Below are 22,481 nucleotides of genomic sequence, written 5' to 3' on the forward strand. Positions count from 1 at the left end.
TGGATTTATAAAAGATCTTGTTCTGACTAGGGAGGCAGAGCAACATCACCCAGTGGGAGCTCTCCCCGTGGTGGCCCAGACATGTGCTCTGCAGAAACCAAACTGAGCACACTGGGAGAGCTCCTCTGGATTGAGAAAGTCCTGGCAGAGGACAGACACATGGAGATTAAAACACTAATTAGAATGTTCTTATCCTATCTTGCATGGAGAACAGCAAAAGGAAAAAAATAATTTTAAATCCTGAAGAATGAGATAAAGTAAATTAAATTAGTGTATGAAAAGAATGATGTCTGGTAGAAGTGTGAAGTGTTGATCTTATGTATTTTTTGCACATTGTAGAGATCCTTAAAGGCTGTCAGCATTTTAATTAAATATGACAGCTTGACAAAAGGAGCAGCTAGGTGTGAAATGCATATACTGCTGGAGGGAGGCTTTCTGCACAACAGTGACCTGAAATCAGGGAGCTGCTGACTGTGACCTTCACTGTGCTTTGCAGAGCAGCCAGAGCTGCAGGCGGGGTTGTCAACTGTGCAGTCCCCAAAACTGACACACCACATTCATTACTGCGTGACTTGGGCACAGAGAGAGCACTGCAACCGTTGCTTGCTGCTACTCATGCTTCCCATGAGTGAGTAGAAATAAGAGCTGACCCTTCCCCTTCATATGAAAGCTTGGTTTCTTGTTGCTACAATGGACCTCATCTGAAAAACTGCCGAGAAACTGCATTTTCCCCAACCTTCTTTCTGTTGGGGGGGGGGGGGGGGGGGCGGGGAGAGAGAATAAATCTTAGTTGTAGGATTCTGACACCTAATCTTCTTCTTATGAGAGATCAGCTGTGACTGTAGCCTGTAACTCGGCGCTCTCTAGCAATAGATGGCTTTTCCATTAAATACTTTTGCTATAAGGCTTCCTAGCTCAGTAATACTTCACTGCATTTTAGGTGTCTCTATTATCAATTAATTTGCTATTTACTGTAATAAACCTGTCACAATTAATTTATTTAGTAGTGTTCATGTATTATGTCTTCTGGCTGTATTTTCTTAACTGTTCCTGTTGTGGGATTTCCCTGCTGTGTCAGATCCTGACCTGCACTCTGTCAACAGCAGCTGGCTGGAAGATGATTGAAACACACTCCATAAATGGAACTGAAAATGCTTTAAAATTTTCAGTCCAATTTGAGATTTTGAAAGGTTTGGGTATTTCAGAATTTTTCAAGATGAGAATCAAGTCTGTCTCTTTTTCTTTGAGGATTGGGATTCTGTATTGAGAGCAGTCCTGCACAGAAGGACTTGGAAGTACTAGTGGATGGAAAGATTCTATGATTCTATCATGACCAGCGAGCTGAGGGAGGTGATTTTGCCTCTGTACTCTGCTCTGGTGAGACACCACCTACAGTACTGTGTCCTGCTCTGGAGTCCTCATTGCAGAAAAAAGACACAGACCTGTTTGAGTGGGCCCAGAGGAGGGCCATAAAACGGGTCAGAAGGTTGCATAAACATATGGAGTTGTTCAGCCTGGAGAAGTCTCCAGGGAGACCTTACTATGGCCTTTCAGTACTTAAAGGTGCTTTATAAGAAAGATGTGGACAGATCATAGAATCATAGAATTGTAAGGGTTGGGAGGGAACTCAAGGATCATCTACTTCCAACACCCATGCCATGGGCAGGGACACTTCACACTAGATCAGGTTAGAGGTTTTAGAAGATCTGGTTTTGATAGGGTAATGGTTTTAAATTAAAAGAGGATAGATTCAGGCTAGTTATACAAAAGCTAGTTTTTATAATGAGGGTAGTGAAACACTAAAACAGGTTGCCCAGAAAGCTGTTAGATGCCCTGTGCCAGAGCCATTCATGGTCATTTTGAACAGAGCTCTGAACAACATAATCTTATTAAAGATGTCCCTGTTTGCTACAGGGCAGTAGGACTACGTAACATTGAAAGGTCCCTTCCACCCCAAACTACTTTGATTCTACGGATTTTGTGTCTCTTGGGAAGTTGCAAAAATCACAGTCAGACATAGCTTGGCAGTTAGGTGTACTCTGGCTCATGAATCTCTCATATTATTCTGAACTCAGATCCTAAGATCCACTGATATAACTTTCATGAGGATGCCTGCTGACAATATTTCTACATTGTAATATATTATGGAGGAAGATTTATTTTCTTCCTTGTAATATGTGAAGTAAAACTGGGTTTAGATTGAGAAAATACCTAGATCACTCTAGAGTGGTAGGTTGCCCATTAGCGTATTGCGCGTCTTGATTATAGTGAACGTTATTTTAGGTAGGGGGATGTATTCAGAAGAAGAGTGTATGTTTATTATCATCCTGAAAAGGAACAGGAGGAGAATTCTGTACAAGATAACTTTGTAGTTGTGCTTAGGTGAATAAAATGGAAGTGTATTTCCATGGTGCAGAAATAAACTTGTGCCTTGAAGTAGTTGAAGAGTTCAACTAATTCCTTAAAACCACATAATATTTTATCGTTAGTTATTATCCCAGTGGATTTCTAGCAGTCATTCTGCCATAATTTGTCTCACTCGTATCCTGAAGCATAAACAGTCATTGATGTACAAAGACTTGAAAGAAACATCCTTTGAAAAGAGAGAATTAAACATTATTCAGTGATGCTTGTTACGGAACAGTAAGTACATTGTTTAATTCCCAGCATCAGCATATAAACAACGTGATTAATGACAAAATCAGATGTTCCCATTCTATTGATACGCTAATAATCATACCTCGAGCATGACTTGTTACTAAGGCTCAGAAAAATGGTGTGCAGCAGAGACAAGTCCAGCTGTGATGTTGGTGTTGTGCAGATGAGATGGACAGAGTTGGGAAATGCAGTGGGAGCTTTGTCAAAGATCTGTCAGTTGTGTTAGATATAGAGCCCCCTTGGGGCTGGGCCAGTACTGCCAAAACCAGCAGAATTACTTAGTACTTGGAGGCTGTCTGGCCCACACATCCCTGTAGCCATTTCAGAAACTTGTATAGAAAATTGAACAGCACTATATAACCTGGCATGGGCTAAATCAAAATGCGTGTTCAGCAGGATGATCAATAAATGTATTGCAGTGGGGCTTGATAACCTAGCTGGTCATTTTCGACCTTCCTACTGGAGAAAGAATGTTTTTAGGGGAAAATGCCCCAAACAACAGAAATATCATTTCCCTGATCCTTTTCTAAACCTGTAAGTAGATTGAGCTTGACAGTAAAAAAACACAAAAAAACAAACAAAAAAACCCACCAAAAAACCAAGGAAACCCAAACACTTCAACTGTGTCAGCTTTCACACAACCTTAGATTGTGAATTTACCAGGTGCATTTCATTTGTCAAAATTGTTGTTACTCATTTTTGTAGAATTATTTATAGAATGACAGACTGTATCATTGTGCTCTCTCCTATCATCAGGAAGATGGCCCCTTATTGGGGCTCCTCTCATCCATCTACTCCCACACTGGTACATTTAAAGCCAGGAATTTTTCATAGTACGTTATTGGTTGTGATGTATGTTAAGTGCTAAAGCAGTTGGGTATTTAGAAATCATAAGGTACGTAAAACAAATACTAATTCTATCTCTTCAGCTCTTATCCTGAGTACAAGTGCATATTTTGAGTTGTGATTACAGGCTGTCATTAGCTGCATGTGAACTTCAAAGTCAATAAATTCATGGTTTAGATTGCTCCCCTCCCCATCTTTTATTTTACTCTTCTGCATTCTTCACACAAAGAATGTGAGGTTAAACACACTTAACCATGCTACCTGGGGTGATTTCCTCCCAGTGGCTCTGTGGGTTAAGCAGAATATCGGTAATGATCTTCTCTATGTATGGACCTAATCCATTTTTTCTGGTTTAGGGAACAGGGCTCAGTAGTCATGAAGGTCATGCAGATGTTTTTGGTTGGTTGTTTTTATGTTTGTTTTTCCCCTCGGTTTTGTGTGCCTGACTGCATTGGTCTAGTGTACTAAAGAGGAAATAGCTGCTGTCACAGGCAGCTGGTGAAAACAGTCTGTTGTGGCAGGACTCGGGTGAGAGCTCAAGTACCTCAATTCTACCTCATTCTTCTGGCTGCAGAGGAGTGTGCCTGTGAGTCCTACAGTTCCTGCACACCTAGTTAGCTGCTATGTTTCTCATCTTACAGTATGATCCAGTTCTAGAAGAACTAGATTATACTTTGTATCCCATCTTTAAGCACTGGAGGTTTGCTCAGACTGAAACTTGACACTTTGAACTTCTGGAGGTCATTTCTTTTCATACCTGCTGGTAAAACACAGTTGAACCTCTTAGGAAAATGTTAGCATTTATACTATTAGAATAACATTATTGGAACAATAATATTAGAAATCAAAGCATGTAGAAAGCCTAATATATAGATATCTGAAAATACTATTTTTCTGTCTTCTGCTGTCTTGTTAGATAGTGTTGAGTGCTTTCAAGGAGCTCAGTACAATGTTTAGGAAAGCAGAAGCCTTGTATTTGTTCCGATGTATTTAAAAGCTGCCAAGGAGGTGTTTGTTGAGTGGTGGTTCTGCTGCTGAACAACATGGATAAAAAGAAAGGGGGAGGTGCAATGCTTATCACAGTCTTTACTCCAGAATTTTTTACAGTAACCCATTCTTCTTACCCTCCAAATGTCTCCCATCTAGGTTTTCTTGAAGTGGAAAGACTACAAAATCTAGTTCTAGATGAACCTTAGCAGTAAAGGTTAGACTGGAAAGAAGGCTGGCCACCTTTTTCAGTTTAGATGGGTATTTTAAAGTAATGGCTGAGCCAGAATTTGCATCAATTGATCCATACTTCTCAAGATGGTAATACTTTGTATCTAATTGTACCATTTTCTGCCAATAAAGAAGTTGTGTGTGTTTTTGTTTGGCTTTGTTTTGTTTTCTCCCAAGAGTCCAAAAGCCTATAGGAATGTATTGAATTCATGAAAGATTTAAGGAAAAAGGATTCTGTTTCTTTCATTTCAGTGAGCTTAAACTGGCTTGTACCATCTCTTCAGTTGTCTAATTAATTCCGGGGGTTTTGATACCCGTAGCATATTTCCTTCCTTTTCTATGGCTTCCTGAGCCACAGTTTATCTTCCCAAACTACCCCATCTTCCATTGCTGTGAAAAGAAATCATTAAATAAAGATCATAAAGAATAAAAGTACTTCCCTTAAGAGTATCTTCTAGTTTCACCAAATCACTTGTGGTGTGTGGAGCAAGGTAGCTACAGCTCGCTCTGTCCCCAAGCCCTGAGGAAGGAAACTCATGTCTTGCATCTCCACACAAGCACTTTTTGGGCCTTCACCTTGTAGCTCTGCAAGAAGGATGGATGTGTATGTGAAAAATAGTGTCATGTAGTTAGAAGCAGCCCAAGAGTGATGATTTCTGTCCCCTGCATAGCAAGTCTTCAGCAAGCACAGCAGCAACTTTTTACTTGTTGCTGCTGCTCTGAGCCCTGGAAGACAGCCAGAAAAATATCATCTTGAAGTGATTTGCAAACCCTGTTAGAGTGCTACCTAGAGAAAAATTGTTGGCTGAAATTCTGATCTTGCATGAAGTCTCTGCATTTAGCTTAGTACAAACAAGATATTTTCAGGAGGCTGAGCAGACTCGGATTAATTTTCAAGGCCAAGGAGGGAAAAATAACAGATCTCTATGTTCTTAATGGGTGAACTTAACTTTGTGTGATTGGAATTTTAGTTCTTTCTTGGCAAGGCTGAAAGAGATTCTGCAGAAACTCTCTGGGAAAAGATGGGTCTCAGACCCCACCTCCATTCTTGACTCCTGAACTCTGGGGAATATATGTGTGTCAAAGCATACTTTTTCCTAATCTTGACTGCAAGCCTTGAGCACCCTTCTTTAGGGACATCACAGCTAGGGAGAGTTTCTGTTTTGTCTCTAGAGTGATAAACTTATATGAAAGCTGAAACCGCTTTGAGGAATACCAGAGAGGAACTCAGAGGCCTGATCCATCACCTTTCTTCCCATCTTCTGGTTTCTGTAAGATGAGGGATTTGGGTAGTTCTGCACCTTTTTGCTTCTAACTTCAATTTATCTAAAGCCATGTAATTCATACTGGACTGGAAGGAAATATTTTTGTAAAATATTGAGCTATCCAGGGAGCGAGAATTTTACTTATACTGGCAGAAACATTTTCTGAAGTTAACTTGCAATGATTGAGGGTTTGGGGCTTTTTTTAATCATAGTTAATAGATATATGGCAGTGGACCTGTTGCAACACACATTTATCTGAACAGAGCCCTCCCAAATATTCAAGCAAAACTGGACAGTTTAAAACAATAATATTTAGAAGAAAAAGCCTCATCTACTGGAGGGAAACATTTTTTTTCCCAGCACTGGAGTCTAGTCCTGCTCTGGGTGCCTTGCGCCTTTCACCTTTGTACCTCATCCCACCCTAGCTGTGCTCTTGCAAATGTTTTCCCCAAGCAGAAGGACCTGCTGTTATTTGCTCTGAGTGAGCAAATAACAGAGTCCTCTCTATGCACAAAGGTAGGTTGCAAGATTTGTCTGCGTGGCTTCTCCAGGTACCATTGTTCTTCCCATGTACAGCAAAATAACTGCACCCTGGCACAAAAACACCACAAACAAACAAACCCCTATAACCAGAGCTTTTGTCCTGATCTCTTCCTAACTCTGTTTTCTTCCTGTTCAGTTGTGTTTGAAACAGAATTTTCCCTTAAACATTAAAAAAAAATCTCCCCATCTCCTTCCCTCATCTTCAATATTTTTGTTAAACAAAACCCCTTATTTTTAAAAAAATCTCCACAAAATGATTTTCTTTCCCCAGAAACACACTTCCAGATATGACAGAGGGGTCTATTTTGAAGAAAGGGGAAAGAAAAACACAAACCCCACAACCAGTGAACCCTCAGGTGTTTGAAGTTTCAGATCTGATTTTGGTGTCTTAAGTGCTCTCCCAAGAGTCAAGACAACATCTATCCCTGAGGTAACAATTACAGATGGAAACTTTAAGTGGAATTAAACAGTTCCTAGTGAAAGTCTGACTCTTCTTTAACTAATTCTCCATGTTATTGGACAAGTCATTTAGCAATCCCCATTACTCTGGATTGTTTTTTAGACTGATTGTATGGCTTTTTGCTACGTTCATCACCGTATTGCTCATTCAACATTCATTAGGACTTTTTGTCTCACTAGGAAATATTCCTCCCTCTCTGTCAAGCATCTAGTCATTGCAGTGAGTAATTGAAAAATTTACTTTTTTTACTAAGTCTTGTGCAAAGCAGTATGCAGGCTCCTCTCCAAAAAATCACCTTCCCAGCAGATGATCTGAAAACGCTTCTGTTGGTCTACCTCTGTCCCTTTTTAAATAAGAAAATAAGCATCAATTACTAACTCAGAAGAAACATGGGATCTTGAGGTTCATGACAGTCTCTCTGTGTGTATAACAAAATTGAGAAGGTTCTGGAGGAGGTGGCACTAAATGAGGGATAGATGTAAGTTGATTTGTGTGACATAAAGCATATTTTTTGTGTTGTACTTGGGTAACTTACCTCTCGGTAACCTGGTAGTAATATACGTGTTAAGGTATACCAGAAAAATATGGTAGATTTTGCTGCAATTAGCCTATCTCCAGTCATCAAACGTTGTGCACTGTATACCACAAAGCAAAGGCAGCCCATATCCAACATGTATTTTGGTTAATTACCAAAAATGCCCCAAAGTGTTTGAGATTTAAAGTCCGCAGTTGTCAGAGGAGGAAAAAAAGAGAAATAAAAAGCAGCCCCTTACAATAGATGGTAAAGTCCTGAAGACTTTGTGTGATAACATTAGATAAGTACACATAGATTCATAGAATGGTTGAGGTTAGAAGGGACCTTAAGGATCATCTAGTTCCAACTGCCTTGCCATTTGTAGGGACACTTTCCACTAGACCAGGCTGCTCAAGGCCTCATTCAACCTGGCTTTGAACACCTGCAGAAGGGGGCATCCGTGACCTCCCTGGATGGCTTGTTGCAGTGTCTCACCACCCTCAATGCAAAGACTTTCTTTCTAATGTCCAGTCTGGATCTACCCTTCTCAAGCTTCAATCCATTCCCTCCCATCCTGTCACTACAAGCCCTTGTAAAAAGTCCCTTCCCAGCTTTCTTGTAGGCTGCTTTCAGGTACTGGAAGGACACTCTAAGGTCTCCCTGGAGCCTTATTTTCTCCAGGTTGAATGGCCCCAACTTCTGTAGCCTGTCCCCATAGTGGAGATGCTTGAGCAATGGGTGCAAGCTGGAGCACAGGAAGTTCCATGTGAACATAAGGAAAAAAGTTTTTCATGGTGAGGGTGACCAAGCTCTGGAGCAGGCTGCCCAGAGAGAATTCTGAGTCCTCTTCACTGGAGACATTCAAAACCCTCCTGGATTCATTCTTGTGTGACCTGCTCTAGGTGATCCTGCTCTGGCAGGCGGGATAGACTAGATCACCTTTTGAGGTCCCTTTCAACCTCTAACATTCTATGCATGCATAGGGGAGCGTGGGCTGTTGGGAATATGATACTGATCCTAGTGTCTGCACTGCTATTAATGGTTTATGCATGGATTCAGACATCTCCCTTTTATTTCAGCCATTATCCAGGCAATGGTATAGTTTGTAATACTGATTCCCACCTGTGCCTCCTAGACTTCAGAATAATTTTCAAAGTCTTTCAATCTATTTCTGGTCTATTGTTTCTCCTCACCTCTTAAAGTATTCCTTCTTTAGGCTTAGTTTAAAATGCCAAAGACAGAGCTTTTATTAAGAGCACTGCAGCTTTGAGCTTTGTTTTGTTGCTTTTCATAACTGCACTTCTTTAAAGCATATATGCATTAAGCAGAAATGTCATGTTCCAGTAGACTTCAAGGAGAGAGAAATTTTTAGTGCAGTATGCTTAGGCTTGCTTTCACTTGAGTGGGTTAAATAAAAAGTAATCAGCATTTATATCTGACTGGTGCTCCAAACACAGAGCAAACCTTTCAGGGTTTTCAGAATTGTTTGGTAAGAGCTGAGAGGCATTCTATGTTTTCTGGTTCTGTGAGTGTCTCAATTTTCTGAAAGGGAAGTATTTAAAAAAAAAAAAAACAACCAAAAACATGTCTCTCCTTACAGGAACTCTGACCTGTCCAAAAACCAGCAGCCTCAGGTTCGATTCCTGGACAAGTTTTTCATACAATCTGTATCCATATGCAGAGCCTTATGCTCTCCAGAGAAGAGTGGGCTGGTGAGCTGATAGCTAACCAGAGTTTTAGGTGTTTATCCTGAAGGAAGTCTTTGAAATTAATTTGGGACTCCTGCACTGTAAAATATGATGCCACACATCATGGAAAATCATATGGCAGAAATTTAGAAACTCCAAGAGGGGAAAAAAGAAACCTGAGTGGAAGTACCTGTTACATCTTTAATTGCATCCCCTGCAAGGATCTATTCCTACAAGAAGGCATAGGATAATTAGCATAGAGAGGCAAAGTACAAGTGAGAAGTCAGTGTAGCTGTGTATAAAGAGGGATATGTTTCCTTTATACTTGGTCGGAAAGCCCTTTTTTGAAGCATTTATTGCAAAATTTTAAAGACCCATACAACAAAGAAATTTTGCTATTAAAATAATGACTTTATAGTGTATTGTTTGTCTTTTGTCATGGTAAAAATGCTCACTGTGTTTTGGGGGCCGTGCATATTTCTCTGTCTTTCTACTCAGGACATGTCAATAATCCTTAGAACTAGATGAAAATGTCAGCAGTGCTGTCCTTAGCAAGGATTACATATTTCAAGAAGTCATGATTTTTGGTATCTCATTGCAGAGACAAACAGGTATCTGAAGCCTGCAAGCAATCTGAGGCAGGGTTTTACAGTCACCAATGCCAAAATTCACATCCCCCCCGCCGCCGCTACTTTCCCAGCTTTGGACCACTAATTATAATTGAAGTGTCTTTTCCTTTTTTTCCAAACAGATGGGAAAAATCAAAAAGCTAAGTAGTTTCATTTTCACCACACGGCACTTTCCAATGCTTTAAACTTCTGCATGGCAGCCAGCTTGTCAGCTGGGCTTTTCTCCTTGTGTTTAATCCCTACAGCTCTAATGGCATGAGAAGAGAGTTCCATGCAACTCCCTTAAGCACACCTTCCTTGCTTTCTCTGCTGCTCAGTTAGCAAACTTTACTTAAAGTAGGTTAATGTTTCTGATGCACAGCAGGCTCCAAAACCAAAGCTTGATTTTAACCTTTTTTTTTTTTTTTTTTTTTTTAAAGCTGTCAACACTCATTCGTTGAGGGAATTATTCTATTTCTCCACAACAGACATTCTAAAATTAAAGCCCCAAAGACCTAGTCATTATTTTTAGAAGACAGAGCGGTTCCTTTAAAGACAATCAGGCATTTTGGTTTTCTGCAGTGACAATTGTGATTTATCTTATGCCTAAATATGGCTGTACTTATGACAATTTGCACGGGGAGTCATCCAAGAAAAACAGGAGGCAGTGGGACTTGTATCAGGAAGCAGGTGTATTTTCGGGTAGTCCTTGTTTAGCATCTCCCCCATACCATTAGGCTTGCCTAAACTTTTCAGACTCTGACAACTTTGGACCTGGGCTTCTGATCAAGACTCTACTGTAATGGGGATGGAGGCAGATGTGTGGTTCTTTGGGTCGAAGAGAAAGGGGATGCAGCATGGAGGAGGCAGTCAGTGCATGTATCCACAGCATAGCATTTTCTTCTTTCTTTTGAAGTCACAGGTATTGATTGTCCCCTTTCCTTTCCCTATGTAAAAGTGGCTCAGGCAGGTTTGCTGGTACGACAGTGCCAAGGGATATGTTTTCTGTAAATTTCTGTATGTTTTGTGGCATGTGCTTTCTGTTAATTGCCAGACTTGTATGTGTTTATGGTACCTATATGTGTCCTAAGCAAGTGTTTATAGTGTTTAGGATTCTTCAGGCAGTGCATATTGAAACTAAGAGCTGGATTTTGAGAGTAAAGGACTCTCTCAGACTAAGAGGTGTACTAATTTAATATGTGAAAAAAACAACCAAACAAAAACAACAAACAAAGTGCTTGCTGCAGTATGTCAGGAGATAGAAACTGGGAACTATTGATGCAAGCACGTGGCCTGGAAGATACATTGAATGATCTCCTAACTGACAACTTTAAGGGAGTTTCTATTGCTTATGTTATTTGTAGTTATGTGTCTGACATTGATGGCAGGTGTTTCTCTCTCTGTTACTGTAGTGGAAAATCACAAGGAAGTTTCTTCATTCTGGGACAGGAAGAGACTTGATTCTTCACATTTTAATATGAAATATGTTACAACTGGGGTGCTTCTCCTGAGAAGGCCTAGAAGCAGCAGAGTGGTTTTAAAGGTGGGAAGAGAGTTATAAGTGTCAGTGTTAAAAAATGTAATCTGTGTAATCTGTTTTACAACTGAAGTTATGCCAGGCTGTATCTTACCTTGACCTCATGCCCCAAATTGCACGTCTATAAAGCACTGCAACCCTTTCCTTGACACATTTTATAGTAAACTTCTGCTCTGAGGGGAATGACCTAGTTGCAAAAATTCTTCTGTGAGTCCTATGGTCTGCCTTGTCAACCTATGGACAAGTGGACCTATGAGACTGTCTCGTATGTAGGATGAGAAGTTTTGGGGGCTTACATGCTTGATAGCATTCATAGTGAGGGGTGGGTGTCAAGACAAAGGTGCCAGTCTCTTCTTAGTAGTGCCCAATGCTAGGACAAGGAAGAATGGGCACAAGTAGAACACAGGAAGTTCCACCTCAACATGAGGAGGCACTTTACTGAGGATGATGGAGGACTGGAACAGACTTCCCAGAGAGGTTGTGGAGTTTCCTTCTCTGGAGACTTTCAAAACCCACCTGGATGTGCTCCTGTGTAGCCTGCCCTAGGTAGCCTGCCCTGGCAGTGGGGTTGGACTCAGTGATCTCTGGAAGTCCCTTCCAACCCCTGATATTCTGTGATTCTGTGAGGTGCGCTTACTATTCCCAGTTATGATAATGTGTAGCTGTACAGTAAGCATTTATTCCCCACTATCTTGTGATGTAGTTATCCAGGCTATAGTGTGTCACTGATGGTGCATAGCCTTGTGAAGTTGCAATGTCTGGTGCATAGACTAATCAAAATTAGAAATATTTCTATCATAACAGCAGCATCTTCAGCTTAGAGAAGGTGCTTGCAAAAGATGAGTTGTTAGCTTCTAGACAGGTAAAGCTAGGGCTGAAATCATAATTCATGTGAATAACAACACATAATTGATCTTCCACATGCTGTGGCATTTGTGGCATCTTAATTTTGAGTTCCTACATCAGAACTCCTTCAATGGTTTTATGCATCTGTAATTTGTATGCATACAAAACCCTTCCAGTAGAATCCACCTGGTGCAGAACCCTGAAGCTTCCCTGCAGAGCACAACTGTCTGCAAACATTCCCCTAAAATGCCCTTCAGATGCATTTCCCTGCTCACTGTCCTCAGTGATCTGCATGAGAACCTCCCACAGCACGTCTGCACTTTTACGTCTGATCCCAGGTGGATCCTGAGTCACACAAGGAAGAGGGAAAATGGAAAGCTAATGAGTAGAGGATCTCAAAAGCAAACTGCATGATCTCTATGAAAGGCTTGATCCTCATTGCACTGACATATTTCTTGCAGTGCAAGGGAGGAACTGATGTGTGAATTAGAGTAATTTATGCACATTTGAAGAACATTATGATTCTGTAATTAGATGGGCATCTCTACAGAAAGTACTGTCAGCAGCCTAAATGAAAGAGATGGGAAAATTGATGTATTCTATGTTGTCCTCTCTCTTTTTATAGAACCACTACACAATCCAGCTAAATGTTTCTCTAGATTTTCTTTCCCTATGAGGCTCTTACTACAACAGTATCCTATTAAAAGGGACTTTTTATTATTATTTTGAGATGCTTGTGTGCACTGGGATAATGCTGTTCTATAAATAGAATACTTTTTACTTTGTTTTAAATATAGTTTTCTGCTTTTAATAAAATAGTTTTAAAATAGTTTCTTGCTTTCAGAAGAGCAAAATACAGCTGTTACTGGCATCTGATTAATGCTTTCTGTTTCATGATAACTGCAATTAAATTCAGTTAATTCTCCACTGCAATATTTATGGAAAATGAGGACCAGAAGCTGTAGTTTGATATTTATGCTGAAGAGTATCAAAGTACAGGAAATAACTATGAAAAGTTGTAGGGCAGGGACCTGGGGTGGCCCAGAGAGAGCCCCATGGCTTTCTCCTTTCATTGTATTGAGTAATGTGGAGCCAGTTAATGCCCAGTTATGCCCATCCTCCCTCAGAATGTTGTCGTCTTGCCTTTGTGTTTTGTTTTTTGTTTTGTTTTTTTCTTTTTATGAGGGATGCAGCAGTACAGAAAAACAGTCTTAGGGCTGTGTTACAGAAAGGATTTCTTCAAACTCTGCCTCAGCCTTCCCTGCTGTGGAGATGCCCCTCTGACTGGGCAGCCACCAAGGGGGTTAACAGCCACCTTTGTCTGCCTTCAGTTTAAGATTTAAGGAAAGAACAGAGAAATAACATCTCCCTGGAGACTCCTCTTTGGTAAAAGCTTCTGAAATACCCAAGCTCTGACAAACGTATGTGGTGGTAGTTCATGGGTATATTAGTGGTTACAGAAGTGCCACTGCTCTAGCCTCATCACATGGACATAAAGCAATGACATCCAAATGATGACATAACTCCTGCTCTTTCGCTCCTCAGTAGGCAACTGTTGTGTTACAATCAAGATGTCACTGTAAGTGTTCCCAGGATGGTGGTGATTTGCACAATGACAGGCAGGAATCCTCCACAGCTAACATAGCCTGGGAGAGTCTGATGGCAGGGAAATGGAGAAAAGCGTTTGTACACCACAACTAATGCTCCTTGGGTTTGCTAACCTTTCCTGGAATTAACACCAAGAACATGTACCAACGCAGCATATCTCGAGCATGAAGACAGAGTCTGTTGCTCAGAGAACAAACAATTGCAATATATTATTGGGACAGAAAAATGGAGCATTAACCTTGCAAACACCCATGGGGTAAATTTAAATGATAATCTCATCATCTGCTGTGCTTAAACACTGATGATAAATTTCCCAAGCTCAGACCTCCAGAGTGTGATTTGTGAGCAAGCCTTTGAGCTGGTCTCACCCAGAATACGAGCTTTTTCTTTTGTACAAATGATGGATGCACGTGAAAGCTTGAAATATGCCTCAAAATGTATGTGCCCTCCTGTGCCAGAGTGTGTCTATAAGTGTACAGAGGAAAACACGTCATTCTGGTTACATACTAAGTGAGTATCTTTTTACACAACAGGAGAGATGCCAAGGTATGGGGTGCCTGAGTGTTTCCATAAGAGATGACAGAGGCCGCATGGTCTAAAAAGGCTGCTCAAGTAATGATCTTCCAGCTATCAACCCTTTGTCAATGGTTTGCAAATTCAAATGTAACTATAGGCTTGCAACATTGTGCCTAGGTTTCAGCCTTGCAATAGAATTGTGGATACCAGTTACCCAAGTGTAATATGGGGATTAAAGTAAATCTGTTTAAAAAGTTTCACTAGGCTATTTACTCATCCAGATAAAAACATCCTTTCCAAAGTGAAAAACAAAAAAACCCAAACCACTACCACCAAAACCCAACACCATCAGCAAATATTTTTTGATAAGTCTGGCAGGTTTAGAAGAGAATATTTCAATTTTTAGTTTTGGTTTGGTGGGGTTTTTGTTTTGTTTTGTTTCCAGTGCCCTACTTTCTCAGACTTTCTTATAATGTTATTGTGTGCATCTAGGAGAGAAAAAGCTTGCTTGTCTTCCTCAAGTTTATTTAGAGCTTTTCATTGACTAATGCCTTTTGTCACTAGTGACAGTGAAGGACCTGTTCCGTAATAGAGATCAATGGAGATGAAGGTGACATTTCAGAGCAGCATTTTAAAACTACTGCATTGCTATTTGTCTCAGCACAACACCTAGGAACACTGGCTCACAATCTAAGAGCATCATGACCCTGTACTTTCTTTCCCTGCTCTCCCCTTCCTAAAATGCACATTTTGTTTTTCTGTCATTCTTCTCCAACTCAGTACTTTTCAAATTTTTTCTTACCTATTCTAGAAGACTCTTTTTCAGTCTCTGGCCTTATGAATTAGTTATCAACAAATTTCTCACACAATCAACATGGTTTAGTTCCTGTTAGCAGAAGTGGGGCTTTATCAGGAACAGATCAGTGACTTGCTTCCCCTGGGCTGCAGTTGCACCCTTTGATTTTACAGGGACACCACCTTTGGTGGTGGAGAGGTCCAAGGGCTTGAAGGGTGTCACTTCCTTTTATTGCCACAGAGAAAAATGTGGAGTTGGCACTGAGTAAATTAAGGAAGTGTGATTTCATGCTCCAGCTCTCTACAAATTTGAATGCACTAAAAGGTGCTTGTGAAAAGTGCTGAAGTGATAGACAGTGAAGAACACAAGGCCTCTTTTTGCTTGGAGAAGTACAGCAGAAGCTAATTGTCATCCTGTATTACATACGGAGGCAATCAGCTTTGAGTATACAGTATAGTTCAATTCCTAAACATATTTAGGATTTAATCCATACTTTCTTTGTTAAGAAATGCAGGAAGGGTGGCAGTTTTCAACTCTACAGTGGTCGGAGACCACCATATTTTGAAATAAGATTCAAAGCAGCTGCCATATTAAAGTGCTGCTAGTTATGACCGGATTTGAGTAAACATTTACTACTTTGAAACCAACTACTCCAATCTCTCTACAGATAAGCTTACCGTCTGTGTTCAGAAGTACTGGCTTCTGTCATCTGCTTGTCCTCCACTGCACTTAATTCTAGAAGGAGGAGGAGATAATGCATGATGTAATTACATATAAAGCACAATCTCAGTAACTCTGTATGTAAATTTAATGAAAACATATTGATAGCCTACCATGCATTCTACCTGATTGTCTCACACTTTGTCATAGCAGGGCATTTACTACAGAATAAACAAAAGAAAGATTGGTTTCCCAGAATTCACTCAGTTAATGGATAAAAATCCACCTCTGTGTAGGCTAGCTCCAGCAGTTTCTCAGAAATATTAATATCTCAAGCTCTTATGTCTTTAATAAAATAAATGATAATGTATTTCAGTAGAAAACAAATTCTTCATTTCTCTCCTAGCATTTGTTGCAGCTGAGAGCTGTGGTAGTCGTTTCAAGCAGAGCATGCTGAGCTAATTATATTTCTTCTAAACACCGTTGATTTCCTGATTGCTAATGTGGTATTTGAGAGTCAGTGGTTCTTAAATGTCAGCTTAAGAATCCATCTTTACCAGGCTGAATCCCCTAAATGCAGGTCTAGTTTACCAATATTCCCAGTAAAGAATTATTCTCTCTGCTGCTTGTCTGGCCAGTGAGACAAATAACAATTTCCAAAGGCTGTATTTTTTCTGCAGCATATTTAATTGGTGGGAACATGAAGACATAGAAACATTTTCATTAATGCTTCATTATTAATCAGTAAAAGATGGATGCAGCACTTGAGGGAACCTCAGACTGCTGAATTCCCTAAACAATTTACTGTAGCTTTCTCCAAAGAAGCAGCTCTTTGAAAAAGATGGACAGCCCTATTAGTGTACATGTTGCAAACATGTAAGTTTCCAATTCTTTATTCCTGGTGTAATACTTTATCTGTTGTAATACTTTATCTGTTATTTCTTTTTTTACATGTTATGGTGTTGTAAACTGATAATAAATAAGCATGAGTTTGTTTAGCTGCAGCCATCTCTAGGTGTCCTGCAATGAGTGTCTACCATCTGAATCCCCCATACACAGAAGAAAGCCTCACTGACTCTGTTCAGAAAAATAGTAGCTCTTGTCCCTAAACTTCCTGTAAGCATGCAGCTGAGCAATGTGCGAGGTCTCAAGCAACAATAGCACGGACTGTGAGGTGCAAAGCCACATTTGTATGGGAAAAGAGGGAGGAATAAAAATGGGTCCTTGACTGCTGGCATGAAAATACAATACAAATTAGTGAAAAAAAATCCAGATTGTTTTCCAGTCCTTGCTATAAATTTGCATATTTGGAAGTCAAGTTACAACATGGGAGAAATATTCCATTATCCTATTGCTCAATGAAGCATAGAATGGTTTAGGCTAGAATGGAGCACCAAAGGTCATCCAGTCCAACCCTCCTACAGTGAGCAGGCCCATTCTCCCCTAGATCAAGTTGCTCAAAGCCTTGTCAAGTCTGACCTTGGTATTATATACCAACATCTGTAGGTTTGTAACCATTTTTACCCCTTTGGATGAAATAATTTAGGAGTGGAGAAACTGAGGAATGCAGGCAAATTGAAAATATGGCACAGTAAATATTCATCCAATATGGAAGAGCACTGACTGAGTTAAAAGAAAACAACATTTCTTTTTGTCTAGTTTTCTCTGTCACAGGATTTACTTTATCAGCAATGCAAATCAAATCAGATACATCCACTAGACAATTTTCTTCTTTCAGTTCAAATTGGAGAGGCAGCAGGTAAGAACTGGTATATTTATTTTTTGTTTAACAAACTTGAGACCTATCATGATTGACATAGCAAGTCGTTAGATAATTGCATGGAAACTCCTCTTACTGAAACATCTGTGTTAAAATGTGCATGCTAAACGGAATTTGAATAGGCTATGAGTATAACTCCCTAAGCTTTAATTTGATAGCAGAAGAACTTCAAGCATTTTCAGCATTATTTCAGCACTTTAAAGAGATCCCATTACAGGTCAAGAACTTTTTGAGAGCGCCATTATTTTGCTTTGGCAGCAAAGCAAATGTTTGATAAAGAGCTGCTTATGACATAAAGAATGTGTACAGTTTCAAGTTATAATGTCTCATGAGTTCAGTTTCAGCCTTCCTTTCCAGTTCCATCTTCACCTTTCTGCCGGATTTTCAAGTGTTTCTCTCTAGTTTCTATGTTTTGTTATCTTCTACTGGCTGGAGAACAATCAAGCCTCTGCATTATTTATATGCTTCTGCAGTCATTACCCTTACAGGTTTCTTAGCAAAATCCCAGCCTACAGATGTTTGGTCTTCTCCCATTCCTGCATTCCAAAAAGTCCACGTCTTTTGGGCTGTGCTGACATTGGCAAATGTGTGCCACTTAAAGGAACAGAGTGGCAGAGCTTGGTGGTTGCTGTGCAGCTGATGGTTGACATCACACCGTACAAATTTCAGGTGATTTTGCTTTAGGCAAGTTTTTGGCTGGTTCTGTGGTGACCAGCTGGAGGATGCACTTCACTTTAATTTCAACCATAAGGAGCCCAATTTGGATGCCCTGAGACTGCTCACTGAAGGAACCCAAAGCATAGGGACTTTCAGAGTTTGAAGGGCAGTCTGAATTAAAAGTCTAACACAGATGTCCCACTCCCTCTTCTCTAGTTTTGCATTTCAGTGTCTGTCCTTTCTGTTATCCCTTTGTCTGGTCAAGGGTTTGGTGCTTTTTGTTTTGTTTTCTTTTATTATTTTTTTCCCCTCTTTTCTATCTCTTAGGTCCTGTTTCATTGTGCTTAGTAAGTATATCTCTTCCTGAAATGAACCTTGCTGGATTACCGTTCTCACTTCTTGATGCATGAAATCCCACAGGAAGAGGAGGAGATGCTCTTCCAATGTAGCACTTACCATATAACAAGTCCCATAGGCAAAATCCTGGCACACTTGACAACATACAGATAATCTCTTCCCATTAGGAGTCTAGGTGTAGGACTGCATTTATATCCCTCCTTCAAAATCATGAAGGATATAAAATCTCTCCATAAAGTAGTTATTAAAACAAGAGTTGTGTCTTTCCTTAATGTTCCATTTAGTCTGATTTAGTACTTTTTAAAAATTTAGCCTAAATCAGGAAAAATTCTTCTTGACCCTTAGCAGTTCAGTCATAGTATGAGCCCTGAATGTACAAATCTCTGACAGGAATTAGCAGACACCCTTAAACATCACTTTTTTTTTTTCCTTGTTTTTGATACTGCACCTTAGGAATTCTCCACATGACACAGATCTAGAGCTGAAGCTGATCGTACTTTTGTTTATGTTTATACAGCAATATAAATGTGTTAGGTTTCGGTATTTTTCAATCAAGTCAACACACACAGCCTCCTCTGTTGTAAACCTGTCAAAAGTCCTCAAGAGACTTTGACTCACAAGGCTCCAAGTCTGAGGTGCTCGCAGTAAAAGCTTCTTCATGAAAATAAATTGAATTACCAACTCTCCTGCTGCCTGTATACAAAGATTAATAGAATGGTTTCATACATTGGTAATTGATGTTGGTATCTGCATGAAGTGCCTTTATCTGTTAACTTCCCTTTCTCGTTTTCTTTTCTCTTTCTCTCTGTTTCCTCCCACCTAAAGGAATACACAAATTTTTCCAAGGCTATAAATCTAGGAATTTTTTGTCATCTCTGACATAAACACATGATGAAATGTTGCCTCCACTGCTGTCTGCTGTTTACCCACTAGAGTAAACTCTCCCATGAGGACATTCTTCTAGCCAAGATCCGAACAGCTCTTTTACAAGTATAAACTCTCAAGTACCCTATGATAGCTGCTTCTTTTTCTTTTTTTTCTTTCATATAAAATGTAAACACAACACATGGAGAGTGTAATAGCTACATGAAAATAGGGGGGAAGTTATAAAACGTTCCCATGTGTCAAGAAGAGTCCAGGATCTTTGGAAATTGTGTCTTGTGTGAAAATGACAGCATCAAAATTCTTTCTGGGTAACAGTCATATTTAGTTATTTTGCTTTTCAGTGCAACTGTTGAAATCTTTTGACACATGCCATATAACAATTTTCTTCGTATTTCTTAGACTAATTTCCTTGTATCTTTGTGAAACAAAGCTCTTAAACCTTGCAAAGAAATTCCTTCTTTTTTGATTCTACTTGCGGGAATGTAAGATTTATATACATTGAAGAAACATAGTTAAATAAAATTCACAAAATGGCATCACTGTTCAAAACCTTTGAGCATAGCATTTACTGAACTAGCCAATATTAAAAGAAAATGAAGGGACAAATAATAAGCAAACATTTTTTAGATGGAATCCATTTCTTAATAATAATAATTATAATAACAACAATAATAACAATAAATAAACCAGGTTGGAAGAGACCTTCAAGATCATCGCGTCCAACCCATCAACCAATCTAACCCACCTAAACAACTAAACCATGGTACCAAGCACCCCATCAAGTCTCCTCCTGAACACCTCCAATGATGGTGACTCCACCACCTCTTCAGGCAGCCCATTCCAATGAAGAAGAATCACCTGAATAATTGCTTTCATACAGAGACGAAACCATAAGGCAGTGGTACAAACCCCGAAGGTAAAATAGCCACCAGCTCTCTGTGCATAACAGAAAGCAATTAGAAATATTAACATTTATCAGGCCTTTATTAGCCATGAGACAATGACAATCAAGATAGTCACAGCCAAGAAAAATCAAACACCATCTGATTAATAACATTTTCTTGCAAGCTGTATTGATTTTTCTGTTGCTACATTATTTTCTTCATGGCCAAACAGGCAATGAGAAACAGAAAGACAAGCCTGATCCTTGTATCAAGGACTCTCCAATTGAAGGTGCTGGATCTTACAGTGGCTTATACACAGAACTAAAACATCAGGGTGAATTGCTTGCTGTGTAAATGAGTTCTTCCTTCCCAGGTGAAATCTCTGGATCAGGATGGATGCATTAGATGCACCTAGCAGGGGACACACAGCCCAGCCATGCAGCTGCTCCCCTGCCCACGGCCCCTACCCCAGAGTAAGAGAGAGGAAAGTGTGTCGTATGCCATCTCCCCCACTGCAGAGGAACTTGCCTGCTTTACCCCATTTTCATGCTACGCAGACTGAGTTACTTTTTCCAGTCCCCCTCCCTTGCTATCACATTGTCAGTTTCATCATCTCAGACATTATATCATCTGTAGAAGGTAAGCCCCCAGCCTGGGCCACTGCTGCCTTGTGGAAACATTTGATTTTATCTTGTCTGGTGGTAAAGGCCATGCTTGCTGTAGCTGGCTTAATCTGAAACCAAATTCTTTTAGTTACCTGATTCATAGAATATCAAATTGAAAGGGACCTCAAAGGTCATGTAGTCCAACCTTTCAGGGTAACAATATAGTTTAAATGAGATGGCCCAGCACATTTTCAAGCTGAGCCTTGAAACTGTCTAATGTAGGGGAATCCACCACCTCCCTTGGGATTTTATTCCAATGTTTAATAGTTCAATTGGTGAATTAATTTTTTTTCTGGCATCTGGTCTAAATCTCCCCATTAGCAACTTGTACCCGTTACCCCTTGTCTTTACTGTGGGCCTCTTTTCAAAAGGCTTTGTTGAACCAACCAACAGCACTGAGGTGACTCCCAATTTGCAAAGTCCACTTGTTTATAGTTCTAGAGAACAATCCATTATGAATGTTGTCCCTTAGTAGATTCTGGGACAAAAATCAGTTGTGCAATATACTCTGGAGAAGTTTTCATTGAAAACTATTAAGAGTATGTGAAATGAGTATGAAACGATGCGGTGGTCCAGGCTGCTCATTCCCTGTACATCCCTGTTGATTCCGGGCTGATCATCTGCTGAGGCAGATGTTTTCCTCTGCATGTTCATACGGTGCAAAATCAAACAGGATTCAGGTCTAAAGCACTTTCATTAGTGCTAAATTGGATTATTTAAATTGTTAGCCTAACATACTTAATTTGGCATTTGTGTTTTCCTAAGAGGCTGGGGTTTGTTTAATTTGTTTCCTTTCATCCTGTACCCAGCTGTCTGTAATTTTAATATCAATTTCTATACTTTTATGGTGACTTAGATAAATACTACTAAATTATGGAGAACTTATAAAAGCGAAACAGGTAATGCCATTAACCCTCAGCCAGTCAGTAATAATCCTATTAATTATCAAATTGCCACATGACCACTATGCAGGCAAGCTCACAAAAATTAACTGTTTCACTACAAAGCAGCAAATCATAGACTGAATATTTTTTGCCATTCATTGTTATAATAACATGTTACCACAGAGCTAGAAGTGGGTAGTGAAATAAATATCTTCTGGTCTGAGGCCCACCTTGAGGACATAGGTGGATTTTGACACCAGCAACCACCTGCATAAATACGCAATGATATTTGTACTTCTTGGCTCTGGCCATGGGAATGGCTTCTGCAAAGACCTCAAAGGTCAGTTACATATGAATTGAATTTTTTCTCCTGTTTTTCTACTGAAAAATATAAGACTTAGATTAATCAAGCTATACCTGCTCAAGACTCAAGTAAAGCTATTGGATTAGGAGGTTGAATCAGTACAAAATATTTCTGTATGGAGGTTTGTATTAATAGCTTTACATTTTTATTACAGTGGGATACCTCTTGAAGCCTCAGAAATATTGATGAGCTGAAGAACCGAAAGAGAAGTTGGTTGGTTGGCAATTTCTGCTTTGTAGGGA

The 22,481-nt window shown here is 39.8% G+C and overlaps 1 long non-coding RNA gene across 2 annotated transcripts; it reads right to left on the bottom strand.

Annotated features, from left to right (window-relative positions):
* Positions 1–4,592: 4,592 nt before the first annotated feature.
* LOC137441975 (uncharacterized) lies at positions 4,593–20,227 on the bottom strand. Of its 2 annotated transcripts, none has more exons than XR_010987549.1 (3): positions 20,188–20,227; positions 15,781–15,838; positions 4,593–5,307 (listed from the first exon to the last, which is right to left on the bottom strand). It is a non-coding gene; the product is annotated as an uncharacterized lncRNA (long non-coding RNA). The 2 variants fall into 2 exon arrangements; XR_010987550.1 differs by lacking the exon at positions 20,188–20,227 and adding an exon at positions 15,937–15,986.
* Between the last annotated feature and the right edge of the window lie 2,254 nt (positions 20,228–22,481).

Source organism: Melanerpes formicivorus, unplaced genomic scaffold, assembly GCF_026170545.1.
Source record: "Melanerpes formicivorus ecotype bairdi unplaced genomic scaffold, bMelFor1.0.p_v2 SCAF_6, whole genome shotgun sequence".
Classification (NCBI taxonomy): domain Eukaryota; kingdom Metazoa; phylum Chordata; class Aves; order Piciformes; family Picidae; genus Melanerpes; species Melanerpes formicivorus.